The following is a 12,052-nucleotide window of genomic DNA, read 5'->3' as shown; positions in this document are numbered from 1 at the left end:
AGTCAGGCTAGACCCAGGCTAGAAACTTGGCTTTCCTTCCCTATCAAAGCACAACACAGTATGAAGCAGTTGGTGGTAGATTTGTTCTTGTTTGTTTATGTGTTTCTATATAAGGAAACACACTATAGTTTTATATGCCCCAGCTTATATACAGCAACATCTTAACTAAGGAAGCTTCTAACATACTTATCCTTTTGCTGTAAGAGATTTACTCATAACACACATATTCTGGAGAACATGCCATTGCACATTTTAAGTCTATCTTGGATGAAAAAAAAATAATTAAAAAAAATCATTCAATTTCAATTTAACAGCTTTATTCATTTCACTGGACAATCTTTTATAATATAGTTGATGTATAATGCAGCATAATTAATTTCTATTTTCTTAACTTTCATAGTTAAGAATGTAATCCTTAGCATATCTTTTAAAAGTATGATAAAATAAAGCAGACTTTGTTGTTCTAAAAATGATTGTGGTTCTGGAGATTATTTAGCTTTATGTTTTGTCACCCTGTGTTGTCAGCCAGTACAAATGGAATGAAATGTAGGTCTTTAGATTACTTACAGGGTCCAAGGAATCATGATTTTGAGTCCTTACTCTGTCCCTTTCTCTCTCAGAGGGATCAGCCATGTAGCATTCATGTATCTGAAGATCTCTGCATAAGCCTGATCCAAAGCCTGTTGAAGTCAACAGTAAACCTCTCATTGATTTTCAGAAGCTTTTGCCAGTGAGCCCATCAATTTTCTTGATTCATCTCTTGAGAACCAATACATCATTTCAAAAAGCAACCTACATTTCATTGCTGCCATGCAGTGCTCTAAGTGCCCAGGTAGCACCAGTGGCACCAAGTGACCAATCTCAGAAATCTGGTTGCTATAATGATTATCGGTACATTTCCTGCACAGTATGATTTTTTTTTTTTTTGAAAAAGGACTACAGTAGATCTCTGAAATATAACATTGATTATGTTCAGCTTAGTCCAACAATAAATTTAAAACTTGGCAACTCATGGTCTTTCATGGTCTAGATATTGCTGATTTCTAAGTGTTTGCAGTGGGAGATAGAGCAGCTACATCTTACCCTGAATTCATTCTGAATTTCAGGTCATTTCCAATGTCTGAATTAAAATGCTCCCATGCTTTGAAACCTCTGTGAGAATGAGCTTAGTGAAACCCTTCTTACAGGCAGAACAATAAAAAATAGTCTCAATAGTGGAAACAAAAATAACAGAAGCTACAGAAAATATTTTGGTATCATGTTTGGCACTCATTTGGTATGCACTAGGTAAGAATATAGAATTCTACTGTCTACTTGTCTAATTGTCTTCTGTTTAGGATGTACTTCATCCTACGTAATTCATTTCTGCTACACTGTTCACAAATGATGAACTTTTCTAGAATAAATGTATACCAAGTACCAGATGTATACCAAAATATGCCTTAGAACTTGGCAGATTATAATCTATTTCTTTTAAAATGATATATTATTATATATTATTATTATTTGTCATCAGCATAACCAAGCCATACAAAATGTATACTTAGTTATATGTCAAATTAGTAATTAAATATACTTTATATAACATGAGTGACATAATATAATTGTAAAGTAAGAGAAACCATGAGATTTTAATTTCTCTGTATTTGCATTTTAAATTTTATCTCTACTGTGGGAAGATGGGAATGGGAGGAAGTTGATGCAACCATTCAGTAATTGTGGTGGACAACAGGCTTTGACGATAGCTATTTGACCAACTTGCAGAGACACTGCAAGAAAGTTGAAACATTAATGTCTACTCCTTCCCTTAGCCTTTGATTCAGTAAGATGAACCTGAAAAAAAAAACATTTTCAAACAAGAATGCTCACAGGAAAAGGTATCGTTAGATATTGAAAACTAACATCTGAATCCAAACATACTCCAGTTACAACCAGATTAGAGATTAAACTAAATCTAAGCAGTATAGAAGCAAGTATTATAACATGATATGACACAAAGTTTTCTAAATGTCCCATCATTTGGATTGCTGCGTGCTGGAGACACTCAAGAAAATTTTAATGGGGGTGATATGAGCTGATTTCTTTCAATAAAGTGCACACATACAGAAATGAATTGCAACATTAAATTATGGATATCCCACAATTCAGGGAAATCTATGTGCTATGTTAAGTGTATTATTGCTATGCAAGCTTAAGCTTTTCATTTCTTCTCTTTACTTTGTTCCCACTGGGATTGAGATTTGGTATCTAATTCTCCACAAAATGATGTGAAATGCAACAATGAAGCAATGGTCAGAAGTGATCCTGCTTTTTACCTTTAATTGGGCTCATTGTGAAACAAAGGGCATGTGATGCATAAGAAGTAACATAGTTTACTTAACAAGTTCAAGCAGCAACATATTGTTGTCAGATGGTCATTATGATTTTTATACGTTCCAGTGAAATCTTTTTATCTGCTTCATCAGGAGACTTCCAGGGGGGAAATTCTGTTTAAAAGGAGTTTTAAGTCTTCTTCTCTTAGGCCAAAATAGTCAAGCTTTCTGTCTTGGTCTACAGTGGTGCTTATGTTGTGGAGTGTTCTGGCTACCAACAGTCCCACCTCCCTTCTGACCATACAAAGGGCTGTGTACGAAAGATAGCTTCATGAGCCCATATTTCTCCCTGAAATGGAATTTCCAAGCATCTAGGAAAGTCAATGGGCCCTACAAAAGAAGTAATGTCAACTCTCCCATTGAGGGTGTTTCACTTTTTAGAAAGGAATTGAAAATTTGCTGGGACAGAGAGAAGGAAAATCAGATGAATGACAGTTAAACCCAGTACTTAGAATAATTGCACAAGTAGAACTCCTGAGTTCCTTCCTCCCAAGGGCTTTTATGCAGCTTAACCAACACATACTATTCAGTGAATATCTTGAAGCCTCCTCTTTTAGAACTAGTTAAGTTCCCTAACCTAAGTACCTGCAAAAATGTGCAAAGAATAGACATCTCTCTGTGGAAACCAAATTCAAAAGCCAGTACTTATTAAAAGTTTTTTGTCTCTGACACACATCTTCTGACGAACTAGTGAATAACTAATTCTTTCTATGTCTATAAACTATAGTTTATCAGGTGAGGTATATAAAATATTTTCATTGAAGTCCACAGAGGCTATGGTCATCAGGAATGTTACCTTAAATATGAGATAGTTCCTCAATAATGGAATGTGTTTTCCGTTCCGAATTATATTAGGTTTTATTATATTTATTTTATTAATTTTATACAAGCCACAGAATTACTGAGACTAGTGTGGTATGTGCAGTCAAAACATGCCAGAGATCCTTACTTTTCTGTCCTTCTATCATTACTGCCATAACTAAAGGCTTGGACTCCAGGTTTAGTATCACCCTCATACCTCACTTTGTCTTCTTTTGGAAAATCACACCAATCTTGACGAATATTTTTGTTGCTTCTTCTGACTGCCTCTATGTTGAGCTTTTGGATTGAAAAATAAGGTCAAAAACTACAGTTGTTGAGACAGCTTTCTTCTCTCTAGCATGGCTTTGCTTGTTAGTATGCACAGGAGCAAATCACATTTTAAAATATTTAAAAAACATGGAGGAGATTTAAAGAACTGTTTAAAAAACTGCTTTTGGTTTTGTGCCAGCTACAGATGCCATGCTGATTACAGAAGATTACATAAATTCCCCAAGCCTTATTATCCTGTCACTTACACCTTTAAAAATGTGAAAAATTCCACTGGAGTCATTGAAGTTACACAGGTGTAAGCAAGTGCTGGAGAAGAATACGGCCCTTCTGGTTAGCAAGTTACCAGTGTTTCAAGTCCAGTTATCTTTACCTATATTTTGATATAAAAACAAAGCAAAACATTCAGGGTATAATCTGTCTATACTTGTATTTCACTCTTCAGTGATTTGAGCTGAGTTGTACAGATTCACATCAGCTAAATTTTGACCTGTATATGCAGGAAAAAAAAAAAAAAAAAAATAATAATAATAATAAAAACTCTTTGAAGTAGCTCATTATTAACATTTTTATCTAGCATATAAAAAACATGTTAAAAAATAATAAATATAACTATACCAGGTCAAGCAAAATTTTCATTTAGCTCTGGAACAGTGGCTTAGAATAGAGAGTAAGATGTTAAAGGAAAAGCAGTTTATGTGCAGAGACACCTTTCTTGTCATACAGTTACATATCCTGACATTCATTTTTAGATGTTCTTTTAGCCTGATACCAAATGAGTGATCTTGGATACTGCTCGGGACTTGCTAGCTGTGAATCCAGCAATTTCTTTTTTTCAGCTCATTTAGCCATCCTGTGGCAATGAGTTCCATAGCTGAATTATGCACCATAAGAAAAAGTCATTGTTTTTGAACCTTTTAAACTGGATGATTTTATTGAGTCCCCATAATTTTTTCTTTAAGAAAATGCAGAAACTTTCCTTCACTCCCTTTCTCCACACAACCAGTAAATGTAGAAGCCTCTATTAAATTCCAGTCAGTCATCTTTTCTATCCTGATGAGTCTGGATAGTTTTTCCCAATACAAATGCCATTCTTCACCATTGCTCATCCTCATTGAATTTATTTTCCATGTCTACTGTTATTCTCTTTTGAGGTGGGTTGCCAAACCAACGTAGTTTTCAAGAGGAGGGTACACAACCAGTGTATACCGCAGTCTCATGATGACGCCCTTTACTCTTCTGTTTTCTTTTTGTGTCCACTATAAAGACCATAGGCCAGCAACAATTCTGTAGGATTCCTAGTAGGACTGTGAAGGCCCTTGTATATCTAACAACTCCAGGACTAATACCACCACATGCTCACATGAAAAACAGTGGTATATTCCATGATTCTTTTTGAATTATTTAGCCGACTGTAGTGACAAAGAGATTTAGAACTTTGTAACCTGCCAAGTTCCCATAGACCGTCACCAAGAGCTCCACAGGCAACTAGTAGCCATGAACTGGGAACCAATCCACAAAGAATAGTTCATAAGACTTTTTCCTAAAAGTTGTGATGACCTATGGCCTACCTATGGCCTACCACTGTCAAAAAATGTTAATACCTTTGCTGTGCTCCCCAGCCCTCAAATAAGATGAGGAATACTTACTCTATAAACGAATCATGTATTTCTTTAACAATGCAAAGTTGAGAATAAAAACAAATTTGTTCCTTAGAAATTGCCTAGTGAAGCAGTTGTTTCATACTGCCTGTTGAACATTTGGGTAGACTGATTCAAATGTTAAAGCTGTGTTCAAACCAGAAAAAATAAAAATAATAAGCTGTCAGAATAATTACTAAGAACATACAAGGATTATACAAAGTAAACTGCAGCCTGCAAAAAGAGAATTGCATGTTAGCTAATTGTTAATTTTAGCAATTGCAATGGCTAATTACTGTGGCACACATTGACTATTAGCATGATGCCCCAGCACCTGCTTTCTCCAATGAACAGATTTCTTCATTGCTCGTGCAGGAGCAAAATGTGTAATTATTGGCCATCATTGGGGCGATTTTTCAGTGATTCTTTTGTGTGATGTGAATAAAGCATAATGACATATTTTATTAGAGGGCAAATAGCTGTTTGTTAATGGAAATGATTTGAAATCCAAGAAACTAGGAGCTAGGAGCATGTTTTCAGTATCAGCATGAATTCAAATGTATTTTCTTTTAACTCTTTATAAAAGAAGCATAGAAATCAAATCTAAACTTAGTATAATATATTTAATGATATGTGCAAACACAGCATTGATTAATTGCCTCAAATGTTTTCAATGCTACACCATTTCATTTGTTACAGCAGTCTGCTAAATTTATGCATTTCTTATTTAAACTCTTCTTTCCTGGGCATATAGTGTTAGCAAGATTATGTGGCTTGTTCCTCATTTACTGGGAAAAAAAAAATCATCTTTGTAACTTAAGCAACAATTATGGGCTTTATGAGGCACATTTTCATTGCACACATTGTAGAACACAGTGCACTGGCATTATTATTCCTGAAAGTACATGCTTGAATGTATCTATCAAGACCCAAATGTCAGCTACTGAATAGATTATGCATAGTTATCCAAAACAGCATATAGATACATAAAATCTCAGCAACAGAATATTCAATTTTTGAGAAAAGATTTTAATTAGATAATCTGCACAATACCTTTGAAGAACAATGTGAAAGGAAAAAGAATCACATATGAACCTTACACTACAGTAGTGTTTAAAATAGATAAACACTTTGTCTTTTTTGAAGGACGTGTTATGGCTAGTATAAAAAAGCTGGCCATTCCATCTTGCTTTTATATGAATGCTGCTCAAAGTTGAAAAGAAAAGGTTACTAACAGTCATATTTTGCTGAATTTTTCTGACATAAAACTAGGCTAACTTGATGGAAAGCAACAAAGTGACTTTGGATAGCCAAGGAAAGTAGAAGCCTTGCGAACCTTTCTGAAACTTAACAATATGTAATAAATGTCTTTTGTACGGTATTCAGAGAATTATAAAGTTTAACACTACCTTAGAAGTAGAGTCATGAGATTTTTTGACACAACTCTCATTTCATTCTGACAAAGATACAATAGCCTATCTTTAATTAAATTTGACCCAATTCACAAACACATAAATTAGATGAAATTCAGACATAAAGGATAGATACAAAATGACTGGTTGAAGTAAATTAGGCTTTGAAAGCATGTTTAATAAATAAATAAATAGACAGAACCTGTACATAGTAGGTGTAATAGGAAGATAGAGTAAAAGATCATAATTTTTTTTTTCTACACTTGGTTATGATACAAACATTTCACTTTAAGACTGTGGCTTCAAAGACCAACACCATAAAAATTAACCCAATTCTACGTTATTCAGACTGAAAGTCTGGCTTGTCCCATACCCTGAGTCTGAGTTATTTACAAACTTGAGGAAGAAACTATGAATGGGCACTTCCTCTTCTCACCCAGGGCCTATAGCTTCTCTGCTGTTGCAAGATGTAGATAAGTTTGGTATTCAGGTTCACTGTTTGACCCATTAAACTGGTATTGAGGTATAATTTGTGTGTTTTCCCAGTACTGTTGCACATAGAATGGGGTTCATTTCCACAAGTTTGAATAAATTTATCCAGTTCAGTGAACCTGTTGTTAAGCTTAGCAAAACTCAGTAGGTGGCTTTAAAGTCCTGTAATTAGCCCATTACATAAAATCTGTACTTTAGATTTTTGCACATTGGTTAATAAGTATAACGTGCTTCGTATATATAAATAACATTACATTAAATGTTGCAATATAAAGGAATTAAAGGCCAAAGTAGTTAAATAAAATACTTGAAGGAGATCTCAAATTAGCATGTTTAATTCCAACTCATTGAACAGGAAAAGGCTTTAGCCTTACTGTACCAGTTCCATACAATGTACAGAACAGCAGATATTTAGTCTCCATTTTACGTAAGGTCGCTGTCATCCCTGACCTCTGTGTGACTTTGGAAAAATGTTCTAATTAGCTTGTTTCTTTTAAAATCTAATCATTACAATGTCTAAATATAGTCATGAATTACCAAGACAGCACTTGCCTCAACAATTTTTCATAGTTTGTACATAGCTAATTAATTCTTGATCCTTAATTTTTGCTTTCGAAATGAAATCTGTGAGGAAAATGAAGTCTACAGCTAATTAACCCATGCAATGCTTACTGTTTCATAGTGAAAACACTTACCTTAAAGTTCAAGGTTTTTAGTAGCTATGACAGTAAAAACACAGCTTTGAGTCCTATTTCAATAGGTTAAAGTTACACTTCAATCTGGCAGTGTATTACAGTTGTTATTTTTTCAGTGTTGAAAAAAAAGATCTCAACCAAAGCCCCATACTTCCATTTTTCTTCAAATGTATTGATGAATCACATAATATGAATTAATATATAGAAAGGTAATTCTAAAATATAACCTTTACTTATTTAAATTTATTTTTCTATTTGTATATAATGAATACCATATTAAATATAGCACTTTTCACAGATTTGGTTACTATCAGTGTGAGAAATATGTTTGAGAAGTTTGTATAAATACATGTATACCTACATAGATACATCTATATATTTATACATATGGGGAAATAAACTAATATTTTCAAGTTATATGGAGTACTCAGAGTCAATACTGCAGCCAAGGGAAACTTGCTCAGATTTGATGTCATGAAAAACTCAACAGTACTGGACATTTTTCTAAGTTTCATAAATATACAAATTTTAGTGGATGAACCTGTACTTATTTATGTGTTTAGAGTGAATTAATATTAGATGGTTTCACTCCATCTTAGCCTGAAGCCAGACCTAATTCAAAACCCAGATCTCATTCATTTGTAACTTTAGCTTCATTACAATTTTGGCTTTCATTGGTAAGCTGAAAGAAAACAGAAGGTTGATAGTGACAAATTTCATACATTTTATTATGCTTATTGTGATGTGGCAAATAAAACTACCCCAATTTCCAGAAGTGTCCTGTTTTTATTTTGCCACTTTATATCATCATCTTTGAGTGCCTTTGACTTTTTTCTCATTTAATGCATTGCAATCCCCCTCTATAGTACTCTATACTTTTTCCAAAATATATCATTTTACTGACAATTTTACTTTAATGCAAGTACTTCTTTATATATATGGCTACATTGTCTCCTTTGTTCTCATATACGTTGACATCCAGAGGATTTTTTCCCTTGGCCAGACATTGTAAAAAGGGTAAAATCCATCCTTTGAGATTCCAATCTCAGTCATAGAGGTGAATTTTCTGCTGGTTCTGTACAGAACTGAAACCATAAAATGGGAGTAAAATTCGTCCTCTTGTATAATCAATTACTTTTCTCATAGAACTATGCAGACTATATTTGAAGGTACCAGAAAAGTTAAAAAAATATATATATATAATGTATGTTATTAAAACGCCATACATTTCGAAAGGGACTGACATACATTGATTGAGTATTCCATAATTCAATGCAGACTGAATCAATGCAACAGTTCAACAGTTGGGGGGGAAAAAAAAAAGAAAAAGAAAAACTGAATAATAATAAAATAAAATAAATAACAGAAAAATTAAAGAAAGGAAAAACAATCAGTGGAAGACAAAAGACAAGCCTGGTGGGTCTTCCTTAATGTGTTTCATGCAAGTCTTCCCAATGTATTCCCAATCTTCTCTGTCTTCTAAAATACACATCATATTGTCACCTCTGACGGCTGGATCAGTGCTCTGTCGTGTCATTTTCCAACTCCTGATTAGATTTCTTTTTCCTGATAAATTTGAATTAAAACTGTTAAAAACACCATCAATTACACTTCTTTAAGCTATGGATCTTCCTCAGTGAAACAGTCGCAAAGTATGGGCTATTCTTGTGAATAGAATACATGATTTGGTCTGTTAATCAACTATGTGCATGAATTCTACTCTTCAGAAAAAGTTACATGTGAGATTGAATCTACAAGAACACCAAAGGGGAGGCAGTTATGAACAGTACGTGCAAACCTGTCTTTTTCACTTTCTAAATTTTAAACTCCTCATCAGCATCTAACATTAATTCATGTACAAAATAACCCCATCTTGCCTACCAGGCATAACTCTCTGCTTTACCAGGAGCAGAGGCCACTAATGAATAAAGCATACTGAATCAAGTAATTTTTCAAAGTGTAGAAAAATTACCAGAAGAAAGATGAGGAAAAAAGTTTCTGTTCACTATTTTTATAATCAAATCTATGATATTTTCAGCAATACTTGACCATGTTCATTCTTGCATATCATGAGAAAGAAACTGAATTTAATTTACAAGGCAGAAAAATTTGACTTATGATAGCTGAAGAGCTTTTTTTTTCTTTTTCCCCAACAAATAAATTAATCTCAACAAAGCACTTTTTTCCTCTTTCTAGCTATGCATATACAAATGGATAATTATGTGTCCAAAATTAGACCCCTAAAGGTATAAGTGGCAATAAGTTAAAAATTCCCACAAAATAAGAAATGTGTATGTTTACTTTGAAAATCAGGTCTACATGAGGAATTTGAAAATGTTGGCTGCATGCACATTGCTAAGTATTACATCTGTCTGTTGGTTGCCCCTGTATCAATTTTAAGATTCCCGTACCTCTGAAGCTTATCAGTGACACCCATGCTGCAACTAAGACAGAGAATTTTATTTTCAGTTGCTTTTAGATTAATAAATGATTGATGAAAGCATATCTAGAAGTACTTACCAAGTTTAAGGACTTTGTCTGACTAATGTTTAGATTATTTGGGGTTATTTAGAGAATTAACCACTGAAGCACAAAAATGTGTAAATAATATTGTCATAAAGGTAGCTAAGGCAACACACGCTACACTTTCTTCACTTCTGGCTTTTGGCCAAGCAATATGTTAGATGGCTCTCAGGGATTCTCTTAGCAAAGCCCTTAGCAATGATTTTAAAATATATGCTTCTAACAACAGTGCTTTTCCTTATATACTGCACTAAAGACTAACATGCACCACAGAATAAAGATGCTGAAGAAGTGACGTTATTTACTGCTCCACTGATCATCCATTCCATAAGATGACAGAAACAAAAGTCCATTACAACCTTCTCATATTGGAGCTTTTATAACACATATTGAAAGCATGTTACCCAGGAACATTCTGCATGTTCTGCATGAAGGTATTGCTCTCAACTGGATAATGAAAAATAAGTTGAACTTTTCATTTAAATGTAGCAGACTACCAATGATTGCTCTAGTATAACCAGTATAATCTCAGTCAGCAGCATTTGACAAAGGCAAAAGTGAAATACAGAAGATATGCTACGTGCATTTATGCGGTGTGATATTATTGCTTGATCTTTTGAATGCATGTTCTGAAATGTAGAAGTTTTAAGTATCCTGAGAAGTTGTGAATAACTTACTGAGCCTGTTGCCTTCTCTATCTTCTCCTTCTAAGACAGGATTTCTTTATACCGTGAATGCAATTGTGTATACCTCAAAAAATTGAACAGTATATGGTTCACATAGAAATCAACTCATTTGATTTCATATAATATTTAAGGGCATTTGAATGTTAAAAGTTTGTCCCATGTATTCCACAGCTACATTTTTTAATTTCCAGCAATATAAATCTCTGGGAGACACACAGTTAACTGATGCAAATCATTTGGCTTCAGAGAATATAACTCAGCAGAGAACCTAACCAAAGATATTTTTTCTAGATGTTTATTGCATAACTTTACCGCTAACTTAGAGGATGCTTAGCTTTGACACTCTCCAAATGAAATGAGGACAAATTGTTATTTAAAGGTGTACAAAGTTTGTGTTAGAAGGTTATCAGTTTCTTTTATCTACCTTTTTTTCAGAAGGTAGATCAGTTTCTTTTAAAAGTACAAAGATGACCTGAACTTTCAAAGAAAATATGGTAGGCAGAGAACAAGTCAGGATGCCAAAAAATCATGGTTAAATATGACTTTGCAGTGTAATATATCATTAATATCATTGATGTTAATCCTATGCTTTTACTAGTACATAAACCCATGGAGTCTGTTTCTACTATCAAGAAATCAAGAGAAAAAGATCTGAATACAGCATTAATAGAACATTTTTAATTTACAAATTGTTCATTCTAGAAGATCCTCAAGATGTAAAACTACTACAGATTTGTTCATGGATGTTTTTTGTTCTTTTTTTTTTTTTCTTTCAGGATTTCAACTACAAGTTGCTACAGATATGACACCTTAATAAAATGGAAGTTTTGAAATATGCAGTGGCTGCAGGATCAGGACTGTACTAGTAATTTTAACATATTATTGTGTATAATCAAAAAGGAACTGTATTTACTTACCTTGCAAAAGTCTCGAATAATATTAAAGTGCAAAAGTCATGAAAAACATTTGCTATTATTATAAGAACAGGAACAAGTTTGGGAAAGAATACTTATTTCCTAGGCCCATTCAATTTTATGGGTCAGGTAAGAAAACAGTGTTTGTTTGTATTCAGACTGTCATTTTACTACCTAAGAAATCACACTTTGAGGGACAATCCAGGTTGTATGCAATTTACAGAAATGA

At 33.6% G+C, this 12,052-nt stretch overlaps 1 long non-coding RNA gene across 1 annotated transcript in view; it reads left to right on the top strand.

The window, feature by feature from the left end:
* Positions 1-12,052, top strand: part of LOC311438243 — a 114,760-nt gene that overhangs the window by 94,488 nt on the left and 8,220 nt on the right. The window contains exon 3 of the long non-coding RNA XR_014694024.1: positions 11,686-11,768. This is a non-coding gene — a long non-coding RNA (uncharacterized lncRNA). The remainder of the gene's footprint in view (positions 1-11,685; positions 11,769-12,052) is intronic.

Source organism: Aythya ferina, assembly GCF_964211825.1.
Source record: "Aythya ferina genome assembly, chromosome: 5".
Classification (NCBI taxonomy): domain Eukaryota; kingdom Metazoa; phylum Chordata; class Aves; order Anseriformes; family Anatidae; genus Aythya; species Aythya ferina.
The sequence above is the reverse complement of the archived record's forward strand: the minus strand, read 5'-3'. Positions and strand labels throughout refer to the sequence as shown.